Here is a 16,851-nt window from a genome sequence, read left to right as displayed (position 1 = left end):
ATGATAGCCCTGTTTAAATACTTGAAGGGATGTCATATTGAGGAGGGAGCAATGGATGCAAGCCACAGGGAAAAAATGTAGGACATTACGCCAAAAAAGGCTTCCTCGCCATGCTCACAATGGAAGGGACTTTGGGATTGCTCCTGGAGAGGGCTGGGAATGTAGGACCTGTCCTGGGAAAGGGGCACACATGCCTCCTTCCAGGATTGTAAACCTGAGGGCAGGGAACTGCCTAATAAACAACATTTCTAAAGAGCAGGGTATAAATACAATTAATAATAAGAATAAGTAATTCCATCTAATGGAGGCATGTCAGTTAAAGCAGTGCCATAATAATAATAGTAATAATAATAATAATAATCCTATTTACCCATTCCGCCCTCACACTGAATCCAGCCTCCTGGATTTCCCTTTTCCCCATCCCTTCCCTCACACTGGATCCATCCACCGGGATTTCCAACCTCCCTTCTCTCTCAGGCTCCCTGGAGGAGGAGGAGGAGGAGGAGGTGTTCCGGACAGCTCCTCCCGCCAATCCCCTCATCGCCCCGCCCCTCTCCTATCACCTGAGTGGCTCCTCAGAAAGAGGGCGTGGTTTCCCCACAATCCCCGCCTCCCCATCGAGATTGACCAATCGGATTCCAGGAGCCCCGAGGAAAGCGGGCGTCCAATGAGAGCCCAAAGGAGAGAGGTGAAGGACAGGCGCTGCAGCCAATGGGAGGAAGCGGCCGTTGAGCGGCTGAAGCGAGGAGGGAAGATGGCGGCGTGAGGGGAGGAAGCGGAGCGGGAGCCCAGGGCTGCGGCCCGAGAGGCCTCCTCTCAGGTGAGCGCTGGCGGTCGGGCGGGATAGGAGAAAGGGCTTCTCTCCGGCGCCCTCGCCGGGACCCTCTCCCAGGGCCTTCCTGGGCGCAGAATCCCTCCCTCCCTCCCTCCCGAACCCTGTAAGACCCGCCTTGTTCTCTGGGAGCGTCTCCGCTGCGGGGATAATGCGGGTTGGCACCGATTTAACCGCCGCGGGGCCTTGGGATCTGTAGCGTTTGATAAGGCCCTTAGCCTTCTCTGAGGCACGCGGCTTTAACCGCCATGGCTCCGTTCTCTGGAATGTCGGGACTTGTAGTTTGGCAAGGTCTTTAACTGCTATTCCTGCATCCTGTGGGATCTTGGGATCTGTAGTTTGAAAGGCCCTTAGCCTTCTCTGAGAGCATTGCTTTAGCTGCCATGGCTCCATCCTTTGGGATCTGTAGTTTGAAAGGCCCTTAGCCTTCTCAGTGGGCATCACTTTGACTGCCGTGGTTCCATCCTTTGGGATCTTTAGTTTGAAAGGTCCTTAACTTTCTCCAAGGGCATTGCTTTAGCTGCCATGGCTCCATCCTTTGGGATCTGTAGTTTGAAAGGCCCTTAGCCTTCTCAGTGGGCATCGCTTTGACTGCCGTGGCTCCATCCTTTGGGATCTGTAGTTTGAAAAGCCCTTAGCCTTCTCAGTGGGCATTGCTTTGGCTGCCGTGGCTCCATCCTTTGGGATCTGTAGTTATACAAGGTCCTTAACTTTCTCCAAAGGCATTGCTTTAGCTGCCATGGCTCCATCTGTGGGACCTTGGGACTTGTAGTTTGCCAAGGTCTTCATTCACCCTTTTAACTTCTATGCCTGCATCCTGGGGATCCTGGGACTTGTAGTTCCAGTGAGGTCCTTAGCCTCCTCTGAGGGACGCTGCTTTAACTTCCATGCCTCTGTCCTGCAGACATCTTGGAACTTGGGCCTCATTCCCACTTGCAGACAAATCCGAATCAGTGGATCAGTCCCAGATCAGATCATGGTTCCCAGTGCGTTTGCCGCATTGTCTGCCATGTAGTCGCCTCAGAACAACCCACTTGTGGTTCCCCTTCACGCATGAATCGGTCCCACTTAAACCCACTTGTGGCTCACGCTGGGAAACTCATTGATTTGAATAGAATTGGTTGTCCCACCTGTTTCCGCTTTACTGCATCTCATAATAAACTGGTTCCCGACCCTTGCGCTGGAGTGATCCATTTAAGACTGAACTGTGAAACGTAATCCGATCCGCTGGTGGATCACACTTGCACAGAATCGATTTATCGAAAAAGACACGGGGAACATCAGTGTCAGAAAGATGTGGTTAAATGGGTCTGGCGTGTTCCCTGCTCTCCGAATTGCTTCAAGTGGGAACCAGGGTCATTTGAACCGGTTCAAACCAATTTGCAATCCAGTTTAAAAGGTAGTGGGAATCAGGTCCTAGAGAGCTCCTGGGTCTTAGCTCCTTCCAGAGGCAGGTCTGTGGCTAAAAGACCCCACAAGTCCCTGAAAGAGATCAGTGAATAAGGAAAGGTGAAAAATCAAAGGAGAACCCCTTTCGACAAGGCAGAATTAGGGCCCAAACAGACAGGCCAAAATAAAGCTGCTTCGGGTCACTTTGGAAGTATGCTGTTTAAAGGATGCATGCCTCCTAAGAGGCCAGAAGCCGCACCAAAGCCATGCTCCAGACCTAAGGACTGGAGTGCTGCTTTGGCGCAGCTTCTGGCCTCTTAAGATGCGTGTGTCATTTAAACAGCATACCCCCAAAGTGATCCAAAGCAGCTTTATTTTGGCCTGTCTGTTCAGGCCCTAATTCTACCTTGTATTATTATTATTATCATCTATTGTTTTATATGCATTTTGTAGAATGTGCACCATTGGTAGGTTTCACTTTTATCGATTTTGTTGTCTGTATGTACAGCGCTATATAAATAAAGTATAATGCTAATAATAATAAGCGTGAGGAGCGCCCTGATCGCACTCTGTAAAGACACCAAGGGCTGCCAGAGAGGAGGAGGCAGGTTAGTTCTTCAAGATGTAACCCTCGTCTCACCCAGAAAGAGAGTTTAGGGTTTTTAGGGGATTGGGACAGCCCCAACTTATCTGCTCCATCAGACGCTAGGACCAGGATTCCTTTAAGAGGCTGCTTCAACTGCCTTGGCTCAGAGAGAGGAACCCTGGGAACTGTAGTTTGGTGAGATATTTACCCTTCTCAGTCAGAGAGCTCTACAGCTCCCATGATCCCCTAGCACTGAGCCAGGGCAATTAAAGAAGTCTCAAACTGGATTATTTCTGCAGTGTGTTTTGGACCTGTGTTGCAGGAGGGTAGATTTCAACTGAACAGTAGAGGAAATGTCTCAATGATAAGAGTGGTTTGGCCATTGAGCCACTTGCCTAAAGGGGAGAGGGGTCTCCTTGTCTGGACGCCCTCAAACAGAAGCTGGGCAGCTTCTTATTGGTGTACTCTATCTAGCTGGAGTTCCTGCCCTGAGTAATGGCTTAGGAGGCCCACGCCTTCCAGCTCTATAGCTGTGTGATCCGATGCCCTCTGGAAAGTGCCCTTTCTTGCTGCTCTCGCTGTATTACAGAAATGCCATAGTCCTGAAAAGTGGGGGGTGGTCTGTTGCTCTTCCTGTTTGCAGAGAAGGCTCCTACCCCTTTCCTGCTTTCACAAATGCATTATTAAAAGATATGCCAGCTTTGCTGATCAACTACAGGTTTTTGAAATCATTAAAAAAACCCACACCCGTTATTTGCTCCTGGGCAGTTCTTTGCCTCCTGCTTGGATATTTATTCCATTGCTGTCTGTCCCACCTTTTGCCCCTTCTTGAATTGAGCAAGGAAAGTTGTCTGGTCCTCTCCTTTTTTATCTTTTTGGAGCTAAATGTTCTGTTAGTTCTTCAAGATTTAACACTTGTCCAGCCTGGGAAGGGAATGTAGGATTTCCAGGGGACTGGGACAGGTCCAAGTATCCTATGTAAAGGCATGTGGAGACAGACATGCCCCTTTTCATCATTTCCAGAATGGTAATCAAAGTATGAACCCATCTGCAGTGCAATATAATAGACCATCTTGTGGGTGGGGAGCACTGAAACATCTAGCATGAATGAAGTGACAGATCTAATGCAGAATTGTTTGTGAGCTTCAGCAGATGGCCCTGGAAAGCATTTTGAATGTATTAATTCAAATATACTGTATTCACTATTATATGCTCAGAGCAGCTGCATCTATTCAAGCCGATATTGCTGAAATATTAAACCACATACTTCTGAATTCTGTTAATTTAGTTGCCAGAGTGACTTTGAATAGAGAAGGAAAAGCTGCAGAGATAAAAGGACCTGTTCAAAGTGTGTTATATGCCAGATTACTTTACTGGCCAAGCCAAAAAGAAAGGCCAGTCACCAGTTCTTGTCCTTGTTAGGCAATTCCTTTGAACATTTATGAGAGAAGGGCTAATAAGAAGTATGCAGATTTGGGTGCCATGATTTATGTACTGTAAAGGCATCCTGGAAAGAGTATCTTCTAATGACATCACACACACTGTACTTGACTATACTTCTCTAATAAAAGGAGTACAAAATGTAGAGGTGTGTATGTGTGTGTGATGTCACTGAATGCTGCTATTCCAGGATGCCTTTAAACCAATGGTCCCCAAACTTTTTTGGGCCACCACCCCCTTTTCCTCTTGGGTGACAACCCTAGCACACACAAACACCCCATGTATTTCTTGATGTTAGGTCTACTCTTCATTTCCACAGAAATATGTTTGGTTAGCCTTTCTTTGGCTTTTCTGAATTTAGTTCCATCTACTTTAAAAAGGAGCTGATCCCATCCTGCTTCCATCTCTCTTTTCCTGTCTTTGGAAAGGAGCACAAATGACATTTTACAGAGATGATGGCTTCTGTATTGTTGTGCCTGGGCTTAGGTCCAAGTCTACTGCAATGTCTGTGGGTTTTTAAAAAAGGAGAGTGAAGTAAATTCTATCATTTCTTGAAGCTCTTTAGTTACACACTTGTTTACTCTCTATAAATAGCAGAACAAACCCCTTTTAAGGCCTTCTTGGTGGCTTCTCCCAGATTTTGGCACTCTCCCGGTGCCAAATGCTTGCACCTTGCAGTTGAAAAGTTTTCTCTTCTAACAGTCTTTTAGTTATTAATTGCAGCAATTTTAATCATATTCTGTCTTGTTCGTTTTCATCTTCTGTTTCAATGAATTGTTAAATAATTTGTTTTAATTTAGTAGATTACTGGACTTGCATTTTGGAGTAGCTTTTATATACAAATAGTTTTGTATTTGAAACTGTATTGGTATTAATATTTTCTAAGCCTCCTTGAGTCCAAGTATTGGGAAAAAGTGAGATGTAAATGAATAAAGAGCCAGCCTCATGATTTGAGTGTTGGACCAGGGCTCCAGGAGACCAGGGTTTGAATCACTCTTCAGTCATGGAAGCTGACTGCATGTCCCTTGAGCATTTTAGACTCCCTCAACATTTAAAGAAGGCAATGGCAAATCTCCTGAAGAAACCTGGCCAAGAAAATCCTGTGATAGTCACCAAAGCCTGAATTGATTTGAAGGCACCGAACAATAGCAACCATGTCATATTGTCATCTGGTAGGCTATAATATGAAGTGTACTTGATATAAAAAAAATACGGAGTAGGAAGATAATTTATCTTTTGAGTCTCGTTTTTATTTTAATAATAATAATAAAACAAATTTATATATATCCCGCCCAATCATATGGAATCCGGGCGGGTTACAACAATTGAGGAGTACAATAGCAATAGCAAGTACATTTCTATACTGCCTATCAGTGCACTCAGGCATTCCCTAAGCGGTTTACAAAGTGTAAACTAATTGCCCCCAACAGTCTGGGGACTCATTTTAGCCACCTCAGAAGGATGCAAGCCTGAGTTGAGCTTGAGCCCTTTCGCTGGTATTGAACTCGCAGCCTTGTGTTTGTGAGTGAGTGGCTGCAGTACATGCATTTAACCACTGCGCCAACACACAATTCAAACAATATGAAAAGAATACATTACAAATCAATAAAGGTCATAATTAATCCCTTCCCTCCCCAGCACAACTCCACTCAACTAATATTAAATAAATTAAAACAAAATACAAACATTAGCTTCCTTGCAAATTAGCTTACTTGCTGTTCACCGCTATGATCTCTGGAATAGCGGTATATAAATAAAATAAATTATTAAATTAAATTAAAATTATATCATAATACTAACATAAAAAGGAAGAAAGTATGAAAAAATACAAATTACAAAATACATAGCACAATAATAGTTAAAGTATAACATAGCATATAATCAGCTAACAATAATCGACTAGCTAGAAGGGGACATATATATATATATTGTTTTAATTTATTTAATATACTAAATATCAAGGAACAGTAATACAGTTATAACAAGGAAGATAGTCCATGTATCCTCAAAGACATTATAAAATACAATTCTTCGTAATTAATAAAAAACAACTAATTAGTTCAAGGCTCAATAGAAAGTCAAACTTAGTTTCCACATCTGCCTGCCTCGCAGCGGACTTCCACGGGAATGCAGATGTCAATGTCCATGCTCCTCCATTTGGGTGATGGCGAGGTGATTCTAGAGGGAGCATCAAGAGTACTAAAATCTGGTTATGGGTCTCCTTAGGGCCACACAGAAGGCCCTTGTTGGTGCTGAACATGGAGCAAAACTTCAGGAACGTATTCTCCTCTCCAGGCTGATGATAAGTCTCAGTATCTCTCTGCCGCCTGGGCCACAGGTGATTGGTGTTGTGGGTGGCGGGGAAGGCAAAGGCGGAGGTTTTAAGGCCTCCGCCATGCCAACGTGCCCAGGAGCCAATGTTAAGGTGGTGGGAGTGGTCTTTATGTCCTCCGCATATGTCCTCTGCTTGGACACACCCTCCTCGCTCCAGCTGTGCTGCTGCCTTGGCCCTGGATGTTAAAGGGGCAAGGGGCACTCTCACTGCCTCCGTTGAGTTGCTGGGCTTGATAGTACTGGGGTTTTGTATGTCAAATTTAAAAAACAGGAAATGTAGCATAGCTATTCTGGAAATCAGTTTGCTTTACAAAATAGTCCTGTTCTTTATGCAAGAACATGTTTGTATTGTAACAGTTAGTTAATCTATCAGACTGTTTGCTGCTTGGGAAAAGGAGGAACTGAAGAGTCCTGTTACAAACCTAGTGAGTAGGAAGCCTTAATCAGGTTTATTGTAATAATTTCACTATTGACTGATTTTTAAGATTCCTTACTATCCTGTTATTTGGTTTGAAAATTGCTTTGCATCCTTCACCTTCTGTGGCTATTTGGTGGTAGTTGTTGGTATTCGTCCCAGTGAAAATCAGGTGTCATTTTGTTCAGAAGTAAATATCTCAAGAGATGTAAAGGTGACTAGAATAGAAGCTTTGTACCTGGTGAGTCTTCCCTTGCTGCTCTTTCATTAAATAGGTATCTGAAATATCCAGTTACAATAATTTATCGTGGGAATTGTAAGCAATTGTAAGTGGTACAACCTTGGCTTTAAAAATCATTTAATCAGGAGTCAGTGCGATTTGATTTGAAATGTAAAATCTCTGGGCAGGGTGTTGTGAAAATTTAAGGACAAGCTTCACTATATGTATTGGCTGGAAATAGCAATAAACCTAAAGAGCTAAGACTTGCTGAGTGTGCTGATTTCCCCTCTTGCCTTTGAAGATAATTCCGCATTGCAGGAGCATGAAAATAAGGACCAGAATGCTCTAGTTTGTACATATTGGGGATGTGTGTGTTTTAATTGTGTAAGCGTTGTATAATGAAGCGGACTTGCAGGCAGGCCATCCATCATTCTGCTCCTGGGTTTGTCAGCTTTGCATCTTTGAGACCTGACTCCATCTCTCTCCTTCAGTGGAGCTGAAGAAAAAAAATCAACCCTCCGATTTCCTGATTACATGAATCTGAAGACATTTACTTCTTTTACCAAGATTTAAGATTACTTGATGAGACAGACATCAGTTGCATAAGAAGTCATCCTTTTCTGCATTTGCAGCTGCATTCATTTTTATAACGGTAAATGGGTTTAAATGTTGGATGGAGTTACGCTTCCCTTGAGGGCTTGCAGTTTGGATGTACTTCTGGATTCAGCCTTGAGGCTGGAAGCTTATCTGAAGGACTGTTTTCTCCCATATGACCCTACCCATGTTTTGAGATCTTCAGTTCTGCCCCACCGCTTTCATAGGTACCTCTTGTGGGAACATAGGAGAGTGCCTTCTTAGGGACTGCCCCAGACTCTGGAACTCTCCTTTATTTAGGTTGGAGCCCTCCTTGTTTTCCTTCATAGATTGGTGGAGACTTTTTCCCGCCTTGCAAGCCTTTGAAGACTCATTGTTCATCAAGAAACAGCCTTTAGTAATGTACTACTGCATTGAATCCCTCCCCCCCCTTTTTTTTTTTTTAATTGGCATGTTTTAAAATTGCTTTTAATTCTACTGATAGTTTAATTATATTTTAACTTTTATAGGAGTTAAACTTTTAGCTGTAGCTGTTTTAAGGTGTAGAATGCAAATATATAGCTGTGTTTCAGTGTGTAGTGAGATCTTGTTGCACATTTGAGACAAACTGAAAGCAGTCGGCAGCATAAGCTTTCGTAGACTTAAGTCTACTTCCTCAGATGCATTGGTGGTCTACAAAAGGTCATGCTGCTAACTTGTTATTTTCAGTTAGTCTCAGATGTGCTACAATAACTCTGCATAGTCTTAAGTTTTGTAAGTTGCCTTGAATAGGATTGGAGAAAGGTGGCAAATAAATAAGTTGTTGTTAGCTGCCCTTGAGTTGGCCTTGACTCATGGTAACCCTATGGATGAGACACCTCCAAGACCCCCTGTTCTCCAGTGCTCTGCTTTAAACCTGCAGGCTCAAGCCTGTGGCCTCTTTGTTTGAGTCTAACCATCTAGAATGAGGTCTTCCTCTGTTTCTACTGCCCTTTTCCAATGATTCATGCTTTCTTATGATGTGGCCAAAGTACCATATGTTGGCCTCGGTTTAGTCATCCTGGTTTCCTGGAAGAGTTCAGGCTTGATCTGTTCTACAATCCATGTGTTTATTGTCTTGCCTGTCCATGGTAGCCTCAGCACTTTCCCCCAGCACCACATCTCAAATGAGTTTATTTTCATTCCATCGGCTTTCTTCACTGTCACATCAATACATAGGAAAAGGTTGGCTTGGACGATCCTCACTTTTCTGTTCAGAATTATATCTTTTACACTTTAGGATCTTGTCCAGATCTTTCATGTCTGCTCTTCCCAATCCTAATCTTCTTTAATTACAGTCAACATTCCAATCAATATTTCATTCCAAATAAGGGAATTCTTTGACTGTTTCAAGTTTTTCATTATTTAGGATTAATTCTTGTATATTCGCCATGGTCATTATTTTTGTTTTCTTGATGTTTAACATGAAGCCTACCTCGGCACTTTCCCCTCTGACCTTCTTCAGGTCTTTGTTGGTTTCTGCTGGTAGTATTGTGTTGTCTGCATAACTTAAACTGTTAATGTTCCTTACTTCAGTCTTCACTCCTCCAGCTTCTGAGTCTAAGTTTGTTATGTATATAGGTTGAATAAATATGGTGATAGAATGCAGCCTTGCCTGACCCCTTTGCCGACTGGGAACCATTTTGTTTCTCCGTACAGTATTCAGTTCTGACTGCAGCCTCTTTTGCAGAGTACAGGTTAAACATCAGGACAATAAAATGTAGTGGTACTCCATTTCCTTGAGAGAGTTCCATAGCTTTCCATGATCTGCTGTCAAAGGCTTTTCTGTAGTAATGAAACCAGTAGATTTTCTTTTGAAATTCTCTCACATGGTCCATTATCCATTGTATGTTTGCGATGTGATCCCTAGTGCCTCTTCCTTTCCTGAATCCAGCTAACACCACTGGGATTTCTTGCTCCATGTATGGTAGGTCTTTGCAGCCCAATTTTGAGATTACCAATAGTCAAAAGCAGAATATGAATGAAAAATACGTTCATTTAAACATTGTGTTTCTGGGTATTCTTAAGTGAGGAATTTTGCTGATTTTTGCCTTCATATTAAATGCATTTTCTTGCTTTATGTGGTGGCCCTTGTGGTCTCTTCCAACTCTATGATTCTATGGCTTGCAACTCTAAAGATGAGGTAAGAGGATGAAGACCAATATGTCTCCAACAATATGTCTTGTTGAAATGTGGCAGGAAGTAATGACGAACTGCAAGTCTTTTGTTCATGCCCGAGGTTTGGGAGTGCACATGGTTCTTTCAGATGCATGTTTTACTGAGGGAAAAAAGTGGTGTCCATGGCCAGATTGAGAGGGGTATGCAAATTATGATTTGCCACAGACCATGATTAGAAGCTTCTGGTTGCTTTTGTGTGACAGACGGAGAAAAAGTGTGTATGCTAAGACTAAGAATCTCATTGATTATATTGTTACGGTGTATACAATGAAAGTGTTCAGTAGGCAAAATAAAAGGCTGAAGTAGATGGCCAGAGACATATGTTTAAGTTTTAATAACTTAAATTGTATAATATCATTATTGTTGTTGTTGTTACTGTTTTGAATTTTACTTATAATCTACTTTCCTCTAAAATTTTGCCTCATGATTGCTTACAAATTAAAATGTTTTAATACATACAAAGGAAACATAAAAATGGAATTAAAACCAGTTTAAGACATCCTGTTAAAAACAACTAAAAGCAATTTAAGAGCAGTAAATCAAAACAGTACAGCATGGTCTTAAAAGTCCTTTCTTTAAAAACCTCAATTTCTCAGAAGATTGTAAAAATAAAATCTACAACCAACCAAACTTGGTTTGCCAGTGGGAAAGACCAAGGAGCTGATAATCCTCGTCTCCCTACTATTCCCAGAGCCTAGTATCATGGTTTAGTATGGAGTTCTTCAGTTGTTTTGATATAGGAGAAAGTAATAACTTTTTTTATAAAATGGTTTGAACTTAAGACTTTACCCCCTTCTTTTGTCCCTCCTCACTCCCAGGTCTGTGTATGCACCGTATTGATTGACATTCTGAAGAAGAAAACTACACTACCAGAAAGTGACTGTCAAGACTTTATGGTGATAAAATGATCTGTGTAGCTATGGGGAAAAAAGGTAAGTGTCTTCTTGCCATGGAATTGCTTGACCTGCTGCTTGTTGACATTATTGGAATGGCGTTTATGGCTGTCATCCTGTTAGTGACATGTACAGGTTTAATGGAACGTTATGTCTGTGTATGTACTTTTTTGGTAGATAGAGGAGTCCACCACCTTTATCTGCTACAAGGCCTTCCCCAAACCATCTATCTGCCTGTAGCTAGGTGCCCCTCCTCACAGCCATTAACATGGAAGGATGAAGGGCAACTAGGCAACCATTCAGTTGTTTTTTCAGTTGCTTGAAAGGATGGGGTGGGAAGCATCCTCCAGATGTCTGGGAAGAGGGCATCATCTTCCTGGAGATGGCTACAGTAACAGCTAAGTGGCATATTGGCTGTCCCTCATCATCCTCCCATTCTTCCCTGGTCAATGAATGGCCATGGGGAAGGGTGCCCAGCTTTTAGACAGGTAAATCAATCATGGGTGGGGACTCAACTATGGCTGGCAGAACCTTTGTGATCTGCTTTGCAGGATCTTGGCCCATGTTGTGCTTTAATCTGGTTCGAGCATGCCAAGACAATGATAAATCCCCTGTATGGAGAAGAAGCAGAAATCTTAACAGGAGGTGGATGGAGGAACTGTTTAATTTCCAGTTAGTTTCTCTTCCCCCTGATGAAAAATGACTGATATGTTAGCAATAGGTCAATTTATTAGAGTACTCTACTAATACCTCAACAAGCTACAAATCCCAGGATTCTGTAAGGTGCAGGCATGGCAGTTAGAGTGGTGTCAAAATGTGATAACTTGTGTCAAAGAAACCATACTAAAATCTTTAAAATATATTTTTACAGAATGTTCTTTATTACTTTAAACTTGACTTTAAGCCTGATGCAAAAATCAGTGGTCCTCATCTTTTCTTTGGAGTACTAATGAACAGAAATATACCGTATATTTTTTGAAGTGTTGTTGTCAGTTAGGCTCATTCTCACAATTCTAAAGCAGTAACTAGAAACTTCTCCATCCAGAAAAGGGGCAGACAGTGTCAGGGTATGTCAGTTTGCATATTAAGTTGTGACTGGATGAGGGTATAGCAAAGTGGCAGGTGAAGTCCATGATGGTAAGCCTGCACTGGTAATTGGTCATGAAATCAGCCAATTAGGCCAGGTCGTTATGATAGCCACTTAGCAGAGTATAACTGCCTTGGGAATCTGCTTGGTCTTTTGAGAGCTTATTGCTCTCCATGCTGGCCAGGAGCCTGTTGCTCTCCTCATCTCTGGGAAGTATGTTTTCTCTCCTTGCTAGGGAGTTGTAGTACTGCTAGTATGCAAGAAGTTATGCTATGCTGATTTATTTTTTGCATTGTATGTATTTGTGTCTAGCCATATTGCTTAGTTTTTGCTCTGTCTTTTTTGCTTTACACTCTGTTGTGTATTATTGTTGACTCCATGACTCTGCTGTGATGTTTTGCAATACACCCTAACAGACAGTTCTCAGGAAATTCTTAAATTTGCTTTTTGTTATCTAGTATGATTTTTCACATGTTGACAATGAGCTTTAATAATAATAACAATAATAACAATAACAACAACAACAACTTTTATTTATATACCGCTTTTCCTCCAGATCAAAGCGGTTTACATACAGTAAAACTATATAACACATGTCAGATACGATATAAGAACAATTACAAACAATTCAATAAGGAATAATTTTAAAAACAGTAATTAAAACAGTGAAGACTATCAGTTGTGGGTAAGCGTCTTAATCTAGTTGGGGAATACTTTCCTAAAGAGTGTCTGGAGGGTATGCTAACCGGAAGAGATAGGTTTTCAATGCCTTCTTGAAGGCTTCCAGTGTACAACTTTAATTGCTATTTAATCTCTTCTTACACAGGGAAAAATATTCTTGTGGTTTCACTTGCAGAATTGGAACCTAAGAAACAACAGTGGTATTACGCAACTGTAAGTATGAAAAGGATAGGTTAAAGCTGAAACACTGTTAATTCTTGACAAACGGGTTTTTAGGTCTCTTGGTGAAAATACGAATATTCTCATAGAAAAGGAATCTAATGTTAGAAATTCTACTGTCCTCTCATGACACATATGTGTAGTCTTGGTTATATTCAAATGATTGGACATCACTAAGCATTGATAGCAGCTTCATAAAACTCTTGTCTGTTACTTGAAGTTTTCCTGAGTCTGTCTTTTTTATTCCATTGCAATATTTGGGTCCATATATTTTGATGCCTACAATAAGAAGCTCTTGGTCTGTTCTGCATGAGATAGCAGATGAGCTCCAGCTCATCTTAATCACTGCCATACATTGCTACACGGTTAATAGGAGTCTTTCAGGTGCCACATATATAAAATGTGGACTTCACTTCCATGTTTATCTACCTTCGCTGGCCAAGATTTTCATTTATTTCAACTACTTTTCCACCATGAGGCAATTTTTGTTGGGGGTAAAGATGTGGGAGATTTCCTCTACTCATGAGGCTCAGTAGCGAATGCATGTCAACTGATGAGTTTCAGAGTGAACAAGACCACTGCCATGATTGGCACATGGCTTTTAGGATAAATATAAAAGCAATGTTCCTTCTTTTGGCAATATCTTAAGATTCATCTGCAAAATGATTTTCCCAGAAGTGTTAAATGGTGTTGGGGTGTGGAAAGACTCGCTGTGTCCACCACGACCACCTGCAGAGTTGAACCATGTCGATAGGATACCAAGGAGAAGGAATCTGAAGAGATATCTGCAACGGTATTCAGGCCAAGAAGGAAAATGTTCCTTCACCACTGCAAATGGCCTCGAGTTCCTGGCTTGAGAAATAACGACAAGAGCACTTCAAGCCTTCACTCTACACGAGGGCTTTAATAAATAAGTTACTTTGTCAACCAAACAACCATAACCACAAAACAGAGAGGCAGTTACTTTTACACCAACTGTCATACCTGACACTCTCCCTCAGAAGGACTGGCAGCATCAACATTCCATAATTCAAGTGTCAACTGTCAACTGCCACCAGAACTGCAATAGGTTCCACCACAGCTCTATCTTGTGGTCACATACATGTCATTTCCTAACAAATGGCACTTATGGGACTCTTACAGATTGATCTGAAGAAGTGTGCGTCCTCGTGATATAACATGTTGGAGTTCTTCAGGTTTTGTTTTATTGTGTCCACCCATTCCATTCTTTGGGGTGGGGGGGGGTTCTCAGCAATTTCTTGGATCTGAGTAGGACTTTCAAAAGTTTTTTTTAAAAGAGTTATAGCGTAAGAATGCAAAAGTGTAATTTCAGTGATGCACTGTAACTTAAGGTATTTTAGGGGGGGAAATAAAAAAGGAGAGGAAAAAGAGACTTTTTTCCTCTGATATATTTCGGAATTAAAAATTAACCCAGTCAGGGGGTGGGAATAAATTGTTGCAGTTAATGCTGAGACTTGCTAGAAAATAGTTTGGAACAACAGAAACATCATTCAGAAATTTTCCTCTGTATTACATGTATTAAATATTTATAAAATGTTTGTATATATTACTGCGAAGTTAATTTCACATTCATTATGTTCATTGTGTTTGTTATCAGGTCTTTCGTTTCCCCTCAATTGAAGGCTGATTGTGAAGCTCTACATGAACGCACTTCTGGTGAAGAAAAGTCCTTCCTTTGTCACCATAAGAGAAAATGAAGAACCATCACTCTTCTTCTGCTCCAGCTCCTTAACATAAAATTTGACATGTGAAACTTGTATTGTGGAGAGAGGGGAATAATCTTGCCCTTGTGGAGCAATTAAAATGTATAGTTGACATTTCATAGAAATGATGTCAGTTGTGCCAGCTTGTTGCTCACTGTTTTTGCACTCTACAAATTTTTGTCCATACATTGAAAGATGAAAGGCTGTTCTGACTTAATAGTTAACCCCCTTCAGAATACCATAGTTAGAGAACTGCCTACTCTCAACATTGCATTTGGAAAACTTGACAAATTGATAATGTCCTTTGACCAAGCAGATCTTAATGTATGAAAGATCCCAGCAGAATAATCAGGATATTATATGTGTTCTAAATAATAATTTGTCAAAAGAAAATAAAAAGCTAGGAAAATCCACTAGCAGGGATTATTCTCCTGAAGGGCCTGTTTACACATAGCCTCTTGGTGTCTCTTATTTAGGCAGCTGATACGATAATGGTCATTTTTGTCCACTGTCTTTTAGTGCATCCTTCCTTTTAAAATCAGAATGAACAAACAAAATAACCTGTACGTATTGATCTGCCTAAAGCCTGGAAAAGTGAAATGTTGCTGTAAATTGCTGCTTTTCTAGCAAGTCCTTTCTCACAGGGGTGAAGCCTTGAGGACTTAAAAGCAAGCCCAGGTTCCCTGGGACTTATGTGCCATTCCAGGCATGCTGGGGTATTTCAGCAGCAAATAGAGCAATATCTTTCTCCAAGTCAAGCTCTTGCCCAAAGGGAAAAACAGCGAGTATAAAGGTTATGTACTATTTCCCACCACATAGATGAACAAAGTGTAGATGTGCTCAGGAAGGGCTTCTTAAGTAGTTTCCTAGTGGGTATAATCCACAGTTAAGAAGGACACTCTAATTTTAACATGTTTACAGGCTATTATTTTTCTCTGTTGTGTGTGATTTATACAGGACATTTTCTTTCAGCATTGATTAATAGTTATCTTTCACCACACTTTGCCAGGGTGAGTGGCTTCTTGGGGTGGGGGGTGGGGAGAAGACATACCTTCTTATGCTGGATCCTGTAGCCCTTGTAGTGCACCTTACTTAGATTATTAAAATGTGAATGCCAACTGTTGTTTTTTAAACAAAAGTCCTAAATTTGTGTTTAAAATAGGATGACATATAATAATGGTCAGTTACAGCTAACCAAACTTTAAATACTATTTGATGGTCTGCTTAGAATTAGCAAAGGGATTATTTTCTATGAGGGAAAGCAGTAATGCTCAGTTGGAGAACCGATTTCCTGTTCCATGATTGTAAAAATAATTTGAATAAGAGGAGCATGCCACTTGTATGGTGTCACCAGTTGTCATTCTGTATGATAAATAGAGGCACAGAAAATACTTAACAGTGATTTTATTCTGCTTTTTTCCTTCATTGAAAAATCAGATTTTAAAAAGGAATGTTGAAGAGAAAACTGTCAAGCTAGCAAAAATATGTAGCTGCAGAAAATAAGCAAACCTGTGAATGCCTGGTCAGCTGGTGAGCTTGTTGTTCAGATTGACTTTAAAGTATAACGTCATCTCAAGTCAGATGGAAGTTCCAAATTTAAAGTAACTGTATAACCTTTTAGAATGTTCTGAAGGACTATCTATTGAATCAATGAGTATTTGGGATAAAGTTCCTAAAGTCTCAGTGAACTCTAAGCAGTTTTCTTCAGAACTGATACTAAAAATTTAGAAAGTATCTAACATGGTGATGGTTTGACTAGTCTGTGGAATTTTGTTGATGTCTTAGCTACTTGCACCTCATTTGTCAAAGAATATGACATCATATATTGTTTGGATTTCTCACATTGTCAAAATAGATGTAAGCAAGAGCCAGCCACACAAAAGTCCAGTGAATAAATTCTTCCCTTAGCCCTCTTAAATTCCTTCTATTTATGTACTCATATAAACTGAATACTGCTACATGAGGAGTGAATTTAAAGTCAACCTGGAAAGACAAGCCAGCTGTTCATGCCCAGGAAATCCTACTGCAGTACTTACACGGTAGCATATTCTTAACAGTACTGTGCAAAGGCAAATACTGCCTTAATCTTTTATTTTACATATTGAGTTGCATCTGTTTCTCCTCATTGGCAGGAAATCTTTCCCACATGAAAGATGAAACAAATACGGGGCGTGTGCAATAGTATAATATATACATATAAATATATTTTAATACTTGTGGACAAAATGTTACAAGTTGTTT

The 16,851-nt window shown here is 41.0% G+C and overlaps 1 long non-coding RNA gene across 1 annotated transcript; it reads left to right on the top strand.

The window, feature by feature from the left end:
* The first annotated feature begins 671 nt into the window (after window positions 1-671).
* Window positions 672-16,528, top strand: LOC121930781. Its single transcript, XR_006104021.1, has 4 exons — window positions 672-820; window positions 10,825-10,938; window positions 12,813-12,880; window positions 14,505-16,528. It is a non-coding gene; the product is annotated as an uncharacterized LOC121930781 (long non-coding RNA).
* The last annotated feature ends 323 nt before the right edge of the window (window positions 16,529-16,851 follow it).

The sequence above is a fragment of the Sceloporus undulatus genome, chromosome 5 (assembly GCF_019175285.1).
Source record: "Sceloporus undulatus isolate JIND9_A2432 ecotype Alabama chromosome 5, SceUnd_v1.1, whole genome shotgun sequence".
NCBI lineage: Eukaryota > Metazoa > Chordata > Lepidosauria > Squamata > Phrynosomatidae > Sceloporus > Sceloporus undulatus.
This window is presented reverse-complemented; position numbering and strand designations above follow the sequence as displayed.